We start from the raw sequence: 20,848 nt of genomic DNA on the forward strand, positions 1-20,848 counted from the left end.
TTCCAGCCAGTGGGAAAGGTTAGCGGAAGAAGGTGAAAGTGAGGCATCAGCTCAGTGCCATGTGGACCAGCTTTCTCTAGCAGTGAGCCTGACAGGTGTGAGAGCTGGGGTTCCCCCTTGTGATCTGGGGGCTGAAGAACCACAGGCCACCATCCTTCCAGGGACAGAGCATGCAGTCACAGAGTAGCAAGCCAACGATGAACCGCCATACCACGGAAAGACAGAAGCCAGGGCTCAGGGAGTCTGTTCTCAGTGGCTGTATTTAAAACCAAATGAGGAAGTGCTGTCGTCCAGCACCGTAGAGCACCCTGGACTGTTGTCATTTTTGATTCTCATAAATATTATTCATTCAAAAATAACAATTGGAACCGATGCTTTGTGTGTGTGTGTGTGTATCTGTGTGTCTGTGTGTGACTCTGTATGTGTGTGTTTAAAGAAAATTATGGCCTAAGGATATACCCAGTGCTTGAGTAATTGACCACCATGTGCAAAACCTAAGGTTTGCTTTACACACACACACACACACACACACACACACACACACACACACACACACAGAGAGAGAGAGAGAGAGAGAGAGAGAGAGAGAGAGAGAGAGAGAGAGAGAGAGAGACTGGCTTAATATGGTTATTTAAAGTGGTTGTTTCTCTAGAAGTTCAAGTGTTCTATAGCTAAGATCCTTTGAGAGTGTAATAGCTTGCAATGTCTTCCATCTTGGACCACTACTGTCTTCTTCTTGGCTTATAAAATGTCAGTGGAAGAGTCAGGTAATCATTTACACTCTGGAGTCCCTGCAGTGGGGTTAAATAGTGGATGTCATGTTACAGGTGAATTACTGGTTAACTGAAAACAGTTGTTTAGTACAAAGTGTGTCCGCCTGTGTTTTGGGATATGCCAACAGTGCAGTCCAGTGTGTATCCCAGATGTAAATTTGAGTGGGTGCACCATGCTTTTATTTGCACAAACTGTGTAACCCTATCCGAGAAGAACTCACAGCACGGTATGAGTTGCTTTGTCTTTGATGCAATGCTTGCTCTCGTGCTCCATGAGCTCGTGCTCCGTGAGCTTCCTTCTGGGGATCCGAGCTGCTCTGGTGACTTCTAGCAAGGTCTCTATGCTGGTTGGGGGATTGTTCCACCTCCACTTGTGTGCAGATCAGCCGGGCCTCTGTTAAAAGCCAAGTCTGACTTCAAGGGGGGCCTGGGTGGGGCTGGCATTTTAGCAGCTCCTGGGTGATCTGGAAGGTGAATGCTTTAGACTACACTAAGTAGCGTCTAGACTCATTTTCTCATTTTCGGCTGAGTTGAAATGAAACTATGCAGCCCTCGTCAAAAATGTTCTCCTTGCATGCTCTTTTTTTTTTATTTTGTGCATACTTTACAACTTTTCTTTTTAGCCCAAGAAATTGTTATGCCTCGTGTTAATGGAACAAATCTGTATGAGACTGTGAGAAAGTTCTGGAAAAGCACATGCAACTGATTCCAGGAACTGATCATAAGATTGTTCATCCTTTCATATTTCTGGAAGGTCCTGAAGCATCATTACAAAAGTCACATGGGTGCACTTGGTTAACAGGACGTCCCGGGAGCCAAGTCCTCAAGCGTGTCTGTTACTAAGCATGAGAAGTCGGCTGGGAGCGAAGTCTGGGAGGGAAGAGCATGTTGAAATGATTTCCACATCTGTAGAGAAGGGCCCAGAAAGTCCTTTTAAAATGAAAATCCCAGATTAACCACTGAAGATTTTGCCTGCCTGGTATTTGGCATCTTGGACTAGCCAGAACGCTATGGGGGGGTGGGGGAGGTCCACTGCTTGTCACCTCAGGGCAGGGCACAGCCCTACCACCACTGTTCCTGCCTAGTTCTGTAACCTGGCCAATGGGCAGCCAGCCCCTCGCCTTTACCAGCTGAAGGGATTAGGTCATCTAGTAGAGGTACCTTGTCTGCTCAGGACCCCTGCGACTAACAGTGCCGGGAGTCAGGCAGCCGAAGAGGTGTTGACAGGGTGAGTGTCTGCCTCTTCCACAGTGTCTGTTGTGGCTTCAGTGTCAGACACAGGGCAGACAGGGAGGGGGAGGAAGCTGGCACCGGGGAGCAGGGGACGGGAAGGGAAGAACCATCAGCCCAGACTCCTGTGGCAGATGCTTAACTCTTTAAAATCGTGTCTTCAGTAGCTCTGAGAAAGGAGTGGGATCAGCGTGAGGCCATCCTAAGAGAGGGCTGAGTGGCACCTCATAATACACCTTTCCACTCCATTTACACGGTGTGCGTGTAACTCTTTCCCCTCGGGCAACTCCTAGCGCCTGGCTAGGAACAGGGAGCTGCTCTGGTTCCTTTGAACACAGAGCTATGCACAGCCTCAGAGAGCTCGTGGAGGAGAACGGTTGGAAAGCCGTCTCTGTGGTTAGGCGACTGGGGCCATATCAAGGCCTGCTTCTGATTTTGATAACTGCACCTGGCTTATGTAAGAGAGCATCTTTCTTGGGAAATATACAATAGGGGCCCATGGGAACGAGACAGCTTGTCTGCAGCTTCCTCTCAGACGATTCACAAGACAGCAGGTGAAAGTTAATAATTGAGATAAGATAGTGTCTAAAACTGTGAAATTGTTTCCAAATAGAGCTTTAAAAAATAAGTATTAGCCCCCAAAGTCTCTGCTACTCCACAAGGCCTCATACCACACTCTATCTGTGTGTCAGGCCAGGCGTGGTTCCATCCATCCCTACGGTCCTTCCTGAGCAAGGCTTTGTGTCATGATTCCCAAGAGACGGCCTAGCCCCATGGGGAAAGGACTGGCTCTCAGTGTTTCAGAACCAGACAGAAAGAAAGCGCTCTCTCTCTCTCTCTCTCTCTCTCTCTCTCTCTCTCTCTCTCTGTGTGTGTGTGTGTGTATGTGTGTACACATGTGTGTGTATGCGCATATGTCACATGCATGTGCAAGAGGGCAGTCATGGATGTTGTTACATAGGCACCATTTACCTCCTTTAAATTTTTTTAGATAGGTCTCTCACTGGTCTGAAATTTGCCACCGAAGACGAGGCTGGGTGGCCAATGAGCCCCAGGGGTCTGCTGCTTTCAACGCCCCCTCCCCTCAATCACCACATCCAGCTCCGTAACAGTGGGTGCTGGGGATTGAACTCTGGTCCTTGCACTTGCACAGCCAGCCCACTGACTCATTCTGTACTTAGCTGTGGTTGGTTATGAAAATGCTAAAAATCTCTAGCAGCATGTAGCTGACAGAATCGCGTAAACTGACCCCCGTGGGGGTTTGCTGCAGGGTGTCTCTCCACCTCCTCAGCCTGTCTCAGCCTTCCTGGGTTCAGGAGACAGCGGCTCACAGCTGCTTGATTCATGCCGAGCTGGCAGGGACAGGTGCCTGCCTGCTTGCATGTGCCACAAGGCAGCAGAGAGCAGGTAACACCCAGTCTTAGCCATCGTGTTGCTTACCCACACTCCCGACGGGGACAGACTTCACCCATTCTTTCCATCCAAGAAAATTCTCGAAAATTATTGGTTCAGCTTCTCACTCAATTTTTTTTAACTTTCCCTTTGAGTGTTAGGAAGCAAGTTAAATTAACTATTTGAAAGCCTATAAAATTAACTACTTAAGGTCTTCTCTGAAGTGGTTTCAAGGCAGGGTAAATCATCCCCACATACATGCCCTTACCACCCCAAGCTGGTCTCCTTTATTCATCAGAATTGAGGTGCTCTGAAAAAAAAATCAATCATTTGGGATTTTTTTTTTAAACTTCAGACTCGTATATGAACACACAAAACACTCCAGGCTCAGTGGCTGCCCTTTCCGAGGAACAGAAAATGTTAGTCTGTCTTTCTTTTTAATTGCTAGCCATCTGTTTAGAGACATCATTTTTCCCGCTTAGAATGTATTTCCTTATACTTTGTGATTCATGTCTGCTCAGTGGCTCACTGCTCGTTACGTCTACCCTGTGTGATTAGTCATCTGTTCACAAGGTGCTCTATTTACCCTTTTAGAGATGCACTGCGATGCATCTTCTTCCTCAGTAAGAGGGGGACTCGTTTGTTGCTTCCAGCAGCATCCCGGCTCTCCATCCCTGTTTGGACAAGAAAGGGCAGGGCTGCCTCTGATGGCTGATGCGGCGTGCACAGCGGCGGAGCAGCCTTCTGATGAGAAGACAAGCTAGACTTTGGATGGCAGGGAGTGGGGAGGGGCCGGAGCATCTCAGAGCATTAAAGAGCTTTCTGAGTGAGAACAATTAGTGATGTAAGTGTGTTCTTGAAAATGAACCGCTCGGGGGCAAGATTGCTTACAAAAGCCGTCATCCCAGCTGAAGTCTCTGTAAAGAGCTGGGCAGCTTGGAGGACTCATCTTCAGAGACTGTACTTATTGGAACTCACAGATAATGTTTCGCGTGGTACTCTGAAATGAAGCAATGGTCTGGTCACTCTAGAGTCTTTCAAAACAGCTGTGATCTCCAGAGCTTTCTCTGAGGGGAAGTCAGGCAATGTGTGTGCTGCAAATGTGTGGGTACTTGGGGGCTATTTTAAGTTTGTATTACCACTACTATGGTTTTATTTTCCCTAAACCATATATAACATCACCTCCCCTTCATTATCAACAAATGGCAGCACTTTCAGCAGAGCAAAGGATAATGTGTGTGTGTGTGTGTGTGTGTGTGTGTGTGTGTGTGTGTGTGTGTGTTAGGTGTGCATGTATGCAGGCATGTGTGTGGTGGGTGTGTGTGCACAGACGTGTGTACAGGTATGTGTATATGATGTTTGTGGCGTGTGTGTGTGTGTGTGTGCAGGAATGTGTGTGTGGCAGGTGTGCATGTGTGCAGGCATGTGTGTGTGGTAGGTATGTCTGTGTACAGGCGTGTATGTATGTGGTAGATGTGTATGTGTGCAGGCATGTGTGTGTGATGTGTGTGGTGTGTGCAGGTGTGTATGTGTTTATTTTCTTTCTTTTTTTTTGTTTTTTGTTTTTTGTTTTTTGAGACAGGGTTTCTCTGTGTAGCCTTGGCTGTCCTGGACTCGTTTTGTATACCAGGCTGGCCTGGAACTCACAGCAATCCGCCTGCCTCTGCCTCCCAAGTGCTGGGATTAAAGGTGTGCACCTCTACACCCGGCTGTGTTTATTTTCTAAAACAGAGTATTCTTCATGTAATTTTTTAAACTCACCAAATTTCATTTTATAAGCCGGAGAGGAACCATGTTGACACCAAAGGCAGAGCAGTCCATCTGTATTCTTGGTAACCTTTTTCTTAGTTTATTTTCATAATGGACATGCAAAGCTACAGACATAAATTGAGACTGGATAAGCCAAATTTGTATTTTGATAAAATACTGTCACTTGAAGTTTTGATATGATTTTATCTTTGTAAATTGCATTTAAAGATTGTGGCTTTTTTAAAAAACAACATAAGGAAGCTTAATATATTTTCCAAAATGGTTGATGATTTGACACTTTATATTCTTAAAGTCTCCAGTGATTTTATTATATAGAGAACAGAACACTATAACTGAGGGGAACTATTTTTGCTAGAAGTTTCCAGTGGCCTTCTGAGAGAATTAAAAAGACTTTTAAATTTGATTTCTCATGGACTTTCAGAGTCCAAAGGTCACAGTTCTCTACAATCAGTCTACCAAGTATGGCACATAAGGGATTTCTGCAAGTTCCTTTAAGGTCTCCTTACTCAGTATAAGAGTTTGAGTGACACTGTATTGACTTCATGTAAAATATCAACAGTGACTCATAACTTCCTGAAACTTCAATTCTCTATCAAAAACTGCCTGACAGATGATCAGGGTCTGAGAATCACTGTAACACCACACTGAAGCTCCCAAAATGGGGTCTGGGCTCCATAGAGGTAAGGCTGGGCCAGCCTTCGAAGCTAACAGTGTCATCTGAGGCAGTAGCTGCTTTGATCAGTTGGGCTGTTGTCAGGTCTCCCATGAGAGTCAGTACGAGAGGTGACTTCAGGTCTGAGGGGGTGTAAGAGTGGTCTTCCTTATAGCAATGGCTGGGCTTGGATGCTTGGGACACAAAGTCATTGGGCACCTACTTGTTCAGGAGTGTTGTCCAAGTTAACCTAGCATTTTCTAAGCATCAAATCCATACACATGCGCTATGGATACCTTGTGTGTTTTCTGTTAGCATGATTTCTGACCTAGTGATATTCTCCCTTTACCAAGCTAGAAAGCAAAGCTGAAAGGAATGACCTGAACCAGCCAGACTTTTCAGCTGAGGTGGCCGTGCTCCGTAAGGCTGCCTTGCAAGGCCTTGCAAGGAAGGGGCTGCGCGTTTCCTTTAAGCTCTTAGCCTTGCAATGCCTGGCACCATGCTTGAATTGCCCATATTGGCTTCCTGTCTTCTGGTCCTGCCTGCCTTGCTCCGGAAGTCAGGCCTGTGTGGAATGGAAAGTGTGTATTGAGTTTTCTGCTTCTCCATTGCGCGCTGCTTGGCGTGTGAGGTGACACCAGACAAACTCTTGCACTGGTACAAGTTTCCTTGTGAGAGACAGGATTGTACAATTGCCTCCACAGCAAAAGAGAGCTATGGCCACCGTTCTAAGTCCACCAAGTCCTTATTAAAGTTGGATGGGGGAGGGGGTGGTGCTCCATGCAGGCATGTGCACACATGTTTTTCTCAGATTCCTGCTATAAGGGCCACTCCTGGGTGCATGAATGCTTCCAGCACCTCACACTTTCTTCGCTTGAGCCCTGCCCGGTTTTCAGGAGAATTTTATACAGATGTCAGTGGTGACCTGGGCCAAACCATCGAGGTTTGACTCTGGCTCTTTCATACATTATCCAGGGATCGCTGTTAGTTCATCTGAGTCCCCGTGCCTCAGTTTTGTCATCTCTGACCCCGGTTAAACATGTACCGAGAGCCACATTTCTGACATGACCCAATGGGTTGGCACAGATGTTTTGGGCTGTGGCTCTCTTCGGACCTCTCTGCAGAGAAAGTTGATGAGGATGAGTTCCAGGCAGCACTGTGTGCTTCCTGTCACCTTCCAGTGAAGACTCCATACTGTTGTGCTTTTGTAGTAGAAACTTGCATGAAAATGTCCTCTTTCTGATCTCCTAGGCAACCTCTTGGTCTTGTCTTGGTCTGTTTTAGCTAAGGAAACTATCACCAGTGCCTAAGCGAATGTTTTGGGAGGAATGGCTGTGACCCATTGGGATGGGGGGAAATGTACTGTGGTTGCTTCACATAGCAGAACGGCCTTTATCTAGAGGGTCCCAGAAGGCAGTGAAGGAGAAAGATTGTCGGGGTGACCATCCTCCTTGTGAAACCGTCGTTATCTCTTACTGACAGATGCTTCCAACTGACACCAGGACATTGCCAGGATGTTAACAAATCGCCACAATGAAACCAGGGCAGTCTATCTCTGGAACACATGGAGATGGAGAGGGAGAGGGAGAGGGAGAGGGAGAGGGAGAGGGAGAGGGAGAGGGAGAGGGAGAGGGAGAGGGAGAGGGAGAGGGAGAGGGAGAGACAGGAGGGAGAGGGAGAAGCGATATTTTCTTCTTCAAAACCTTCTATAAGTGGTTATGCCATTTGGTTTTTTATGTCCGTTTTTGTATTTGAGCTTAATCCTTAAATATAAGCTCGTTCAAATAAATAGCACAGCAACAACTAAAAAATGAGTGATCTTGGTCTATCTTGTGCCTCATGCAGTGTGTGATGCCCCTTGGCTTGCAGATTGGCACATTACATATTGCAGAGAGAGAGGGGGCTATGAGGAGGAAGGAAGGAAGAGGATGAGCAGGAGGAGGAGGAGGAGGAGGAGGAGATTGATTGGGACCTAGAGGCACTCAGAGGATCACAAGGCCTCGGCTGGGGTTCAATCTAAACACAGTGAAGTGTGGAATGGAAGTTGGGTATAGCTCAAGATTGTATCCTGGGTAGCTGGGATGAGAAATGAATGCAGAGCCTACGAGGCTCACAGGCTGGAGGGAAGAATGATGCCGTGCCAGAAAGAACCAAAGATGTACGTGTGTGCTCTGTGCAGGTGTGGATGAGGCAGCGGCAGCTGTCGGGGCTGCGATGGGCTGTGAGGAACAGGATGTGAGGCACACAGGGTGAAGGTGCAGGAGTGAGTGGCGTGAATGTGACCTAAAACACAGATGCAACATGAGTGGTGTGTATATTAGCAGGCACACACACAGCCACCTGTCTGGATTTTAACAAAGACTCCTAGACCACTGCTGACCCTGTATACTGGGAAGCTGAGTGCCCAGTATAGACCTGATCTGGGTGCCCAGGATGGACCTGATCTGAGTGCCCAGGGTGGACCTGATCTGAGTGCTCAGGGCAGACCTGATCTGGGTGTCCGGGATGGACCTCCTGATTTGAGTGTCCAGGATGGACCTGATCTGAGTGCCCAGGATAGACCTGATCTGAGTGCCCAGGATAGACCTGATCTGAGTGCCCAGGATGGACCTGATCTGAGTGGCCAGGATAGACCTGATCTGGGTACCCAGGATAGACCTGATCTGAGTGCCCAGCATGGATCTGATCTGAGTGCCCAGGATGGACCTGATCTGAGTGTCCAGGATAGACCTGATCTTAAAACACTCTTGGAGATTCTCATAGGGAGTGTTAAAAAGTGACACTTAGAAATCAAAACTCTAGTCGACTAACTGGTCTAAAACATCAGACATGAAGTATGTGTTTGCTTGTGTGTATCAGGGATGGATGTGTGTGTGTGTGTGTGTGTGTGTGTGTGTGTGTGTGTGTGTATGTGTGTGTGTGTGTGTGTGTGTGTGTGTGTGTATGGGTGGGTGGGTAGGTGTCAGTCTCCCAGCAGTTGTCCTGTGCTGTCCCACTGGAACCATCTAAGGACCCGTCCATCTCACACAAGCACCATTTTCCTGATTCGCACTTGAAGATAACGACTTGAAATACAAAGACAAGTTAAAGAAGAGAAGTGTTAGGTGGCACTTCCCATCGCAGTTTTGTCATTTGTACTTTCTTCCTGTGTTACACAAACACACTCACATACACAGACACATGCACACACTCGCATAAACATACAAAAACACTCACACAAAGGAGCAAACACACAGACATATACACATACAAACACACACTCTCTCAAACACACACATGTACGTGCCACTTTCCTGAACTATCTAGGGGGAAGTTTCCGATCTTATGGCCTTTTATGCCCAAAGTACTCACTGTACATTCTTTCCATAACTGTTGTAGAGTTATAAGCCTCAGTAACTTCAACGTTGATGAGAATGTTTTAGCTAATGTCTCATTTCTGTTGCAGTTCTGCCTGTTAGCCACTATGAGAGCACTTCCCTCCAACATGCCTTTAAGAATACGGTAGCAAAAGCCAGGTTTTGTGGCGCACGCCTTTAATCCCAGTACTCTGGAGGCAGAGGCAGGTGGATCACTGTGAGTTCGAGGCTAGCCTGGTCTACAAAGTCCAGAACAGCCAAGGCTACACAGAGAAACCCTGTTTTGAAAACAAAACAAAAACAAAAAACAAATAAAAAAAGAAGAAAGAAAGAAAGAAAAGTAATATGGTAGCACACTTAATTGTCTGTCTCTTTAGCCTCTACTCTACTTTGAAATAGTTTTTTTCAGGCTTCCTTTGTGTTTAGGACACCACTTTGAAGTCACCCACAGGCCCCACTGTCTTCAGTCTGACATTTGGACTTCTTTGGTGTTTCCTTGTGAATAGACCAGGTGATGCGCTCCATGCAGAAACAGCTCACAGGGTTTGATGTGTCCTTTTCAGGGTCCCACGCCTGGGAACTCAGTAACCCTCTTTGTTGATATTAGCATTGGTTATCTAATTAAGGTGGTCTTGATTTTTAAATCTGTGCTGCATCTAATAAACGATGGCATGGTGTTTTAAGGTCAAGCAAACACCTCGACACTCATTAACCCCACCCCCTGCACTTGGTATTTACTGGCGACGGTTCCTGACGTCCTGTGGTATCTTACGTGTACGCCCCTGTCTGCTCAGTTTTTCATGTTCCTCACTTTGTTACTTTGTTGCTCGCGTTGTCCCGGTCTGGCTGCAGAGGCTCCTGTGAGTGGCTATCGCCTCCCTCTGATGTAGGCTTGTTTATTTTGAGCACTTTCTTTGTAGCTCATCATGTCTCTACCATTCCTCAGCTGTGGAAGTTTCTGTTTCCCTGTAGACTCTTGGTTCCTCTGAATGGGTAAACGTCCTGACATCAAGATCTGGATGTAGCAAGCCCTCTGTATCCCCAGAAGAGACATTTCAAGATCTCCAGCTGATGCCAAAAACAGCATTATATCAAATCGTAGGCATATAATTGGCCTTTCGGCCAACATGGCCATGGAAAGACTAAGAGAGCAGGTAGCTTCAGGTAGCTTATACAATGTGGACAAACCAGGCTATGGTGGGACAGGACAGGGTGACACTGCATTCCACTAGGCTACTCTAAGCAGCCTATGATGGGGACTTTTATTCACAGAATGCCACATTCAGAATTTCCAGAGTGTAGCCAACCAGAGCTAAATGAAAGGCAGAAAGTAAAGCCAAGGCCACGGTGAGACCAATGGTGCTTATAAGGCTGCTACTTGTGAAATGCCTTTGTTCTGCACTCACTTAGTGTACAGGTGTGTGCGTGTGCATGAGCACAGGTGTGTGCGTGTGTATGCATGTGTGTGTGCGTGTGCGTGTGCGTGTGTGTGTGTGTGTGTGTGTGTGTAGTGTAACAGCAAGGAGACACACATATATTCCTATGTAAGCACGTATGTTTTAGAAACCTGAGCTCAACTCCTCCCATGACATAGTTGTGTGACGTTTCCCACAGTGAGAACTCTGGAACTCTGGCTCTCATGAACATCAGTCTGTACACATTCACTCAGCCCTTCAAGGATACGGATTTGGCACACCGCATCTCCTGTGACTGCCAGTGCTGCACTCACCACAGGAAACTAACCTGCTAGGCTCTTCCCCAGCTGAGGTCCTGCCTTCACATCCCACGATCACCAGTTACTTTCTCTCTTCCTCCCCTTTGCGCCTTCCTCCCAGTTCGTCCTCCTCTTTTTTCTCTCTCTCTTCCTTTAACACGGTCTGCGCTCATTTAAGACAGAATTATCTTTATTTTGTTTCTACTTTGCTTTTGCCTTAGTGTTTCCCTCTTCCTGTTCTTACTGCCTCTGTTTTACTTTTGAATATGCAATCCATCAAATGTCTTTCAGAATTAAAATCTAACAGAGGTTTACATATTAAGATATTCTCTCACTTTCTCATCCCTTTCCCTGGGTGGTAATTCCCTGTTCCCTGATATCCCTCCTTCCCCCATATTTTGTGTTGGCTGGTTGTTGTGATTTTGGCAAAAATCCTCATATTTTCCGTGCTTCTTCTTCTGTTCCTCTCCTCCCACAGGAAAGGTACCAGACACCAGTGTGTGTCTGCCCCGTACCTCACTCACAGCACTTGCCTCGCAGGCATCATTTCTCCTCATTCGAGCTACTCCAGTTCAGCCAAGAAATTCCCTTCTTCATCCTCTGAATGTGGTCATCTCAGAGTCTGTCTCTCTTATCTTTTACTGAAAAAAAAAAGTTGGCTGTGGAATAAATTTACTTTTCTTCTTCTCCATTATAAATTTAAATGGGTGTTCAGAGGTGGGAAACAAAGCCTCAAATAGATACTTCGGGGCAGATGGCACTGGGCCAAAGCTGAGCAAGCCCTTCTGGAGCACGACAGGCATTTCTCACACTCGCCACGTCTAGACGCTCGGCTCAGCTCTGCCTTTGTCATCTCAGTGCTCTCCTCCGTCAGAGATAGCCCAGCCGAGGACCCGACTCCCAGTGCCGTCTGGAGAAGCCTAATGGTCCAACCAAATGGATCTCTGTCTAGGTTGTGTTTTGGTCTCTGGGTTCTTAAGGGAAAGGCCCAACCATGGTTTTACCCACCACAACCAATCATGGAAGCCCAAGGCCTTGTAGACACGTTGGCTTCCATGGCATTGAACTATTGTATAGGACTCAGTGCCTAAGCTATTTCCTTACAGGTGATCCATAGCTGATTAAGGCTCACATGGGATGCAGGAGAATTGAGAGGGAACCCAGAGGTGATGTCCTCAGCAGAGAGAGTGTTTGGGCATTCCCACAGGATGCTGTAGAATTCAAGGGGAGCCCAATGGGCTTCAGAGGAAAGAGCCCAGGCCTTGTGCTGCATAACTAACCTCAAGGGGCAGCTGTGCTCAGGACACAGAGTCTGTGGAAGCCACAGGACCTTGGCATGGCTGTACTTCTCTGTGTCAATTTCATCTGTGAAACAATTTCTCTCGGGAGGTGGTTGTGAGGGAGTGTAAGCCCATGGTGAGCAGGCAGAGACAGGAAGACCTCTGGGGCTCAGTGGCCGGCGAGCTCAGTCTCACTTGTTGGTTTCAGGGCAGTTGAGAGGCCTAGCTCAAAACCAAAGCAGACGGTGCCTAAGGACGAGTGACATATTCCAGTCATCCATAGCCCTGTACATACGTGTACACACATACACACGTACCCACACACATGCGTGTGCTGCATACATATGTCCATTCACACACAGCTATGAACCATTTAGAGTAGGAATGAGTGAGGCAGACATTCCCACCCCCGCTCCCAACATGTATAGTTTTACATCCAGACGGCTCTCCCCAGCAGATCCAGGCACATTTTCTATGAAATAAGAAGTGAAAATGCATCTGTGAGGATTACACAAGCTCAGGCAGGACAGTGCCGGCACACACAGCGTTGTAAAAGAGAGCATTCGCTTTAGCTGGAATGCTGCGTGTCAGTTGGCTTCTCTTCACAGAAGCCCCAGTGAGCTCTGCATCCTTGCCAGGGCATCTGTGGAGTCTAATTTGCCTTTCCAAAGGTCTGGTTTCCATCCCATCCCATCCCATCCCTCAGCAGGCTGCAGTGAAGCTGGCGATGTGAGGCACATTCTACATACATGATGGAGGAAGTGGAGCAGATACCATGTGTGAACAACGGCAGCAACTGTAGTAGAGAAAGAGGTGCTAACAGCAACCGGTTAATAACAAGTGGTGTAGTTTTCCATTGCTGTAACAAAATATCCCAGGCTAGGTAATGTGTCCAGCGAAGAGGCCTGGTAGCTCCCAGTTTTGATGACTAAAGAGCATGGCATGGGGGAGGCCCACTGGGGTTTCCTGAGGAACTCTGTGGACGTGACTTTTAACCAGAAATGGAACGTGGTCCATGTTGTCAGAGAGGCTCACAATGCTATTGGGCCTCAGAATGTTCATTGCTTTCATTTCAAATATTTCAATGTATAAGTAACCAGAATACATTTTAAATATTGTCTTCAACTCCTGTGTGTGTGTGTGTGTGTGTGTGTGTGTGGCAAATTTATGCATCAACAGTGAAGGCCTAGAATTTTAAAAGCCTCAGCTTAAATGTTTTTAAGAGATGAATGTGTTTTAATCCTACAGTTTTAAGCTGATAACTCTGGAGGAGGGGGAGACGCTCAGTGCTTTTGTGTGCTTAGGGCTCTCGCAGAGGACCCCGGTCCAGCTCCCAGAACCTGCCTGAAACTCCAGCTTCAGGGAGTGCCAAGACCTCAGACCTCCATGGACACTGGCACTCAGGCACGCGCGCGCGCGCGCGCGCGCGCGCGTACACACACCCCCCCATATGAATAATTAAAGTTCAGATAAATCTTTTTTTAATGGATGACCAACTTGAACAGATTTTAGAAGTCTGTCCCCAAATTCAGTATTGAAAATGAAATCTCTCAGATGCAGTGCTTAAGTGGGAACCTTTTATTTTGACTTAGGGCGAGTGGAGAACTTTGCAGTCCAAATAAAAGATGAAGGACAGGACAGCGGGAGATCTCCTGGATGGTTCTAGATCCTGACAGTATTAACCTGCGCTCCTGGTGATAAGGAAATGGATTAAGGTTTTGTGGCACAAGAGGTCTTAAAGGAATAAGGGAAGCAGTCATTGGGTACCACATCTCATTAGGAGCACGTGCGGACGTGTGCGTCGTGTGCGTTGCCACGCGTCGTGTGCGTTGCGAGGCCCCGCCCATCGCCGTTAACTAGCTCCGCACATTGCTGGATGAACCTCCTTGCTGGCAGAACACAGCACCGCTGGAGCTTATCTGGGGTGGACACAGCCTCTTCTAGGCAGTTGACGTTAGTGTTCTCGCGCTGAGCCAGCGTGGCTGCAGTTGCTTGTAGCAATTAGTTCCTGTTGTGTGCAAGGACTCTAGTGTTGACTGAACCAATTAAAAGATCAATTAGTGCAGCGCAAGCACTTAGAGAGGCAGTTCTGTGTGACAGGGAGTCGGATCTCAATCTGTGTAAGCTCGAGCTGCAAGCAAAATCCTCTTTTAAGGAGAATGGGATTTTTTTTGTTCCTAAGCCTTTGGTCTTTAAAATGTCTGGACATTGGTAATTATGTCGCAGAGGCTATTAGTCAACGGGCTAGTACGACAAAGGGAGCTTTATTTATTAAAGTGTATTTTGCTTAATATATATATATATATGTGGGTGGGTAGGTGTGCACACAGGTGGGGGCGGGGCACCGCATCTTCGTGGAACTGGAGTTATATGTGGCTTTGGAACCAAATTCGCATCTACCAGAGGAACAATGCTCGCTTAACCACTAAACTGTCTCTCCAGCCCCAACAAAGGGTTTCTTGACACTATGACTCCTGTTTATAATAATTAGGTAGAAGTAATAAATAAGATAACATTGAATTATGGGTATACGGTGCTTCACTTCAGGCTCTGTTATAGGGCTTCCAGAACAGTTATTTTTCTCTGTGTAATATTAGTTTGGACTTCTTAGTTTTACATTAAAAGGAAAAGAAATAAGACGCACTTGTGCTGTTTCCTCTCTGGGTAAGCTCTCAGCGTGTGATGACCTCGCCCCCCAATTCCAGCTTGCTAAAATTATGACTTTGTTACCATTTTCTCTGTAGGTAAAAAAATGAGAACTGATTCCACTTGAGTCTTTTCTAGGAAGGCAGGAGGGCCTGATTTCACTGAGAAGCAGCATTCAATGCTGAGCGGGCTGAGAGGCTCTGGTGGGAAGCCGTCCTCAGGGGGTTAATCTGCCCTTAGTCAAGTCAGCTGGGGTAGAGGTGGTCCAGGAGACCTTCTGGGTTTTCTTTTCACCCAGGCAGGTCAGCGGATCCTTTGGCTAGCCTGTCACTCGGGTCTCTCTCTAGCTCCTGTTCTGTTTCCAAAGGTCTTGACTCACCCAAGCCCAGAAAAGAATCACGTTCCAGCAGAGCATAGGGAAGGGGGTGAACTCTGGGTAGAAGCAGAGGCTCTTGGGAGTTGTATTAGCTATGTCCATCACTGCTGTGATAGACTAGCTTAGACAAGAAGAGAGTTTATTTTAACTCGAGGTTTCAGAGGGCACAGCCTGTCGTGACAGGAAAGGCATCACAGCAGGTGCTCTGTGCAGTTAGGAGAGTGAGCATCGGAGGTGGCTAGTCTGTCTTACCAGTGATGTAGTCTGAGAATCTGTTCTCACTATTAGGGTATTTGATGATTGTCAGATTCTATTAGAAGAGGATGCTGAGAATAGAGGATAAACAAGGATCCTCTAGTTGGGGGTTCCCAGGACGTGGGTGTGCGCAGCAGGGCAGGATGAGCTACACACTCATCAAAGCAAACCAGGCAGAAGCAACAGTGTGTGAGGTAGAGAGCCCAGGGTAACCGAATAGCTACACGCAGGCTTCCAACCATGCCGGTCACAGTGGAGTTGCCACCTGCACAGGCTCTGGCTTTGTAAGGGAAGCTTGGGTGGGGGTGAGGGGACAGGGGCATTAAAAGGTTTCACCACGTTCAGGGAAATTCCAGTGGAGGAGGAAGGCTGGCATGCAGCATGGTTGGTATCAGCAGGTTGGGGGAAAGCTGGTGAAGCAAGTTGACATAGTCAAAATCATGCCCTGTAATTAGGGAAAGTGTGTATGTGGGGAGTTTCAGTTTGTTTTTTTGTTTTTTTGTTTTTTGAAAATTATGCTAAGGAAAAACATACTTTTACCTAACTACATGATGGTGTGTACCCAGGGTTCAAGATAGAACCATCGGTCTTTGCCATTTTTAACAAAGACCCACAGACACAAAGAACTGGCATGAGGCAGGATAGACCCACAGTGGCCCTGCCTTGCATCTCAGGAAGAAAGCACTTGCCAATCTCACCAGGGAGGAGGTGGCATCACCAGGGAAGGGATTGCTGCCAGGAAGGAATGGGTCCAAGAGGTACCATGGTTCCAAGTTCTGAGTGTTCTTGACAATGTGGGTATTTTGTCACTGCAGATTTCTATAACTGTGTCTGAGCTGTCACGGGTGGCCCAAGAGCAAAAGTGGGCAATGAAGTCACAAGGAAGGGCATCAGCTGTGATGACTGATGCCTCAATTCTCCTTTCTTCTTTGCTGGGGATTGAGTGGGAGCCTGTGGGTGCCAGGCAAATGTTTTACCGTTAAATCACACCTTGAGTGTCACTTCCTGCTTATAGTCCTCAGAATCAGCCCTTCATTGGGTCTCTCTTCCTCCCTCCCTCCCTCTCTCTCCCTCCTCCCTTTCATACTATCCTCTCCTCCCTATCTCAAGTCAAGACAGAGTTAAATGCTTCTAAAATCCAAAACAAAGCAAAACAAAACAACAACAACAAAAGAAACCCCACTGGGCTACAAGAGGCCTGGGGCAGATTTTTTTCCTGGCAACCTTGAACAAACCCACTGACACCACTCAGCTGTGGCATTTTCTAAGCTCTGCTCCAGTAAATAAGCTGAGGGACAGAATTTTCTTTGTATATTTTCCTGCCTAGCATTTCAGGATGCTTCACCATTGTGATCTGTTACCATAAGAAAAATTCAGCAGTAGAAAGCTCACCTTTAAACTAATGTAAAAGCCTTGTATTAGTCAGGAGAGCCCAGAAATATATCCATGCAGTCCTATGAATATATATATATATATATATATATATATATATTTCAGAAGTCATGATTGACAACTACACTTGTTTACAAGTAGGAGGTCCCCACCCACTAGCTCTCACCACTTATAAAACCAAGCAGTTTTTGAAGGCCTCTGAAGATGTCTAATAAAACTGCTAAAAGACTCGTTTGATCTCTGGGCAGCTCTGAGGACAGATACAGCTCTGTTCCTTCTGGAAAATGCTTTGTTCTTTCCACTCCACTTAAGGAGGCTATAGAGTGGCGTCTAATACAGGAGGCTTTCCGACTCTGTAGAACAAAGTCAAGCCAGGTCCTTATCATGCGAAACTGCACCGGAGGATAATCTTCTGGAAGACGTAAATAATTCTCTGTAATGCACTTGGCAATACTTAGATCTTTTGTGCATTTTCCCTTAATAGATGGATATTATAAACCTAGCTGTGCTTGTGTATGGGTTGGTTCAGTGATGTAATGGCAGTGATATCAGAGCCGTAAGATGTTTTGGATATAAGCTACTGAAAGGACCAGCCTAATCTTACAAGTTCCTGAGGAATGTGAAATTGCATTCCAGCGCTGCCCAACCCCACTTCAGCATCAATGCCAAAGACTTGCTGTCCTGTGTTTAATTTTCTCCTGCTTTATTAACTGTCCACAGACTTTAGAAGAGCCTTTGAAATCTCCGTCTTCCACTGAGAGGGGCAATATCCAGGTAGACTGCTTTCGGCTTCAGACTGCTACAGTCCTGTCCCTGTCCCTCCCTCACCCCCACTGTGTGGTATACTGGGGGCTGGTGGGGGGGCGGGGTTGCAGAGAAGAACAGAACAGGGGAGAGTGGGATGCCAGGACAGAGATCTAAGACTCCTTTGATGCGAAGGGAGCCACTAAAGAATGCAGCACAAGGGAGGGTTGCAAGCAGAGTTCGGATCTTGGTGAGACCATGCTGGAAGCCACATAGAGTACAGCTGTGAGCTTAAAGTGCAGCTTGGGTTGGGTTGGCTCATTTGAAGGCCTGCTGATGTAAGAGTGCGTGCTGGCCCTGTGGGTAGAGAGGATAGGGAGGCGGGCCTAATGAGAAGACTGAGCTCTAAGTGCCACATTTAGTCACAGCACTGCTGAAGACACAGGCTATGGGTGCCTGACGATGCACACTGGTGTGCAGTCACAAGCCATAAGAGAAAATCAAGTGGACTGGTCCAACCGACCTATGTTAGTCTCATTCTGGTGAATTTGTAGGGTTTTGGGGAAAGCGTCAGGGTCAAGGTGAATTCTTTCTATCTGTAGAATGGAGTGTCACCCATTTGTGATAGGCCCAGAGAACCAGAGATTGCTAATTGTGGGGTTCCAGCTGTGTCTGGAAGGAACCAGCTAGTGTTTGTTGAGTCGAGCAGGCCCCCTGCACCGCGAACTTCTGTGCCCCTCAGGCGTGGTTGAGGGAAGCGGTGTGTTTCTGCTCAGGAGGGAGGCTATGGCTGGGGCGTCAGAGGGAGTCTGTGCTTTACCACGGAGTGCTCTGTCCTCGCCAAACACTAGGACCAGATGGGCCCTCTGACTCTTGCTGACTAAGTCCAGGGTCCTGGGGCTGCCTGTCTGTCTACCAGGTGTGACTAGATACATTTCACACAGAAGCCAATAGGTGGCAGAGTGGTCTTTTCTGGGCTTCCTAGTAGAATTCCTAGGGAGAAATCACAGGGGCTGGGGCTTCCATAGCAGAGGTTCAGTAACTGAGCATTGACTTGTAAACAATTTTAAAGTTTTCACATATTCCAGCCATTCAGATAGGTCAATGTTTAATGTTGTATAAAGTATTTCCAGCCGGCTAAAATAGCAGGTTTGAGAACAATCTGGCCAAAATACTTACAGACACACATTTATTGCCTTAAATTGTACCTTCTTGTGTCTAGATATCTTGTTCTAATTTTATAGGACATTTTCCTTTTTACTGATATGTACAGATAAAAATAAAAACAATGTTAGTGTGACATCCAAGAGGGAGTGGACCTCATGACCTAACTAACAGCAGAGGATCGAGCAGGAGGTCAATTTCCATAGTCAGTGCCCTGGTTAGCAGTCACATACACACTAGGGAGGGACTTGGGACCTGAGAAGTGTGTCTTTTTAAAAGACTAAAATTAGAATGGAACGCTAAGCTAATGTTCGGTTAAAAGTCCCCTCTTATTATTCTCACTTTTGCACGTTGCTGACTTTTTATGACTTTTCTTCATCTAAATCACACAGAGAAAAGTTAGACATGCTACATAGGGTAATAGAGTAATCTCAGGGGTCTTCATGGATGCTATACATTTGTCATGTCTCTAGCCAGAGGGCGTCTGGGATCTGTCTCCCAGAATGCATGCAGAGGACCCCTCAAGATCTCATCCTTGGTTTTTATTTTCACTGAGACAAGGGCCTGGTGTGATGGCTCGGCAGGTAGAGGCACTCACTCACAAAGCATCTCATGCTCACCCAAATTCAATCCCAGCCCCCACAAGGTAGAAAGAGACACACATATGCAACACACAATAGATAAGTAGGTAGGTAGGAGATAATAGATAGATAGATAGATAGATAGATAGATAGATAGATAGATAGATAGATAATAGATAGATGATAGATAGGTAAATATATGATAGATAGATAGATGATAAATAGATAGATAGATGATAGATAGATATGACAGAAGGAGGGTGAGGGTGGTAGTTGCCTTGTGGATGTCATTTAAGGACTACCAAAACCCAAACCCAAACAAAAACAAAAAACAAAACAAAACAGAAAACCCAACCCCTCTACAAAATAATCCTAGGTGAACAAATAATAAATGAATGCAGATAATAAAACTTTAAAGAGTAAATAAAGATGAACGCAGAAGCATCCATGGCAATTAAAGGTTCAAAGTCTAAGGATGGATCAGTGACAAACCAGAGGCAAAAGGAAAAATCAAGGACACCCAGATGCCAATGCTTTGCCTGCCACACAATAGAAAACTATGCTGGCCTGAGAAATGAGTCTAAGAATCTCAAAAACTGCTGATGTTTCCTCTGATGGCTTCAATTCTTATAAAAATCAAGGAGGTGTGAGATCTGTCGCTTTTTCTATCTGCCCTCCCCTGCTCTGCTGATGGTCCTCATACTCCTCCAGTTTGGGTGGTGGGTGGCCAAGCAGCAGTACTCTAAGGTATGGTTGTGACTTGGTCAAGTGTTCCAGAAGATTCTTCTCAGACAGCTCCAAAGTCCCCACTCCGGTGGTGCCACCTCTTCTTTAGCCATATTTCTTCCTGAAGATGTGGCTAGCCAGCTTTCCACATTCACCTCTTTAGCGTTTGCACAGTGACCTGATGGGACCCACTCAGGCAGACCTTCCTGAATCACCGCACAAGGACAAAATGGTGGTCCCCTCTTCCTTCCTGCCTTCTGTCACAGGACCCAGCCTTTGTTGTTTTGTCTGTGTATTGTATGTATATGTGTATGGATGTTCTCATGTGTCTGGACACAGGTGTGTACACAATGCATGTGAGTAGGTTTATGTCTGTGTGTTTGTGTGTCTGCATGTGTGCCTGTGTCTCTGTGTGTATTTGTGTGTGTGTCTGTGTCTGTGTGTGTCTGTGTCTCTGTGTGTCTCTCTGTGTGTATTTGTGTGTGTGTCTGTGTCTCTGTGTGTCTCTCTGTGTGTATTTGTGTGTGTGTGTCTGTGTCTCTGTGTGTGTGTGTCTGTGTCTCTGTGTGTGTGTGTCTGTGTCTCTGTATATCTCTGTGTATGTGTCTGTGTTTGTGTGTGTGTCTGTGTCTCTCTGTGTGTATTTGTGTGTGTGTGTGTGTCTGTGTCTCTGTATGTCTTTGTGTATGTTTCTGTGTTTGTGTGTGTGTCTGTGTGTGTGTGTGTGTGTGTATGCGTGTGTATGTAGCAGAGGTTGAGGTTGGATGTTTCCCTAGGTTGCTTTCCACGTTATTCAC

This window comes from Acomys minous, assembly GCF_964271855.1.
Source record: "Acomys minous genome assembly, chromosome: 11".
Lineage (NCBI taxonomy): Eukaryota > Metazoa > Chordata > Mammalia > Rodentia > Muridae > Acomys > Acomys minous.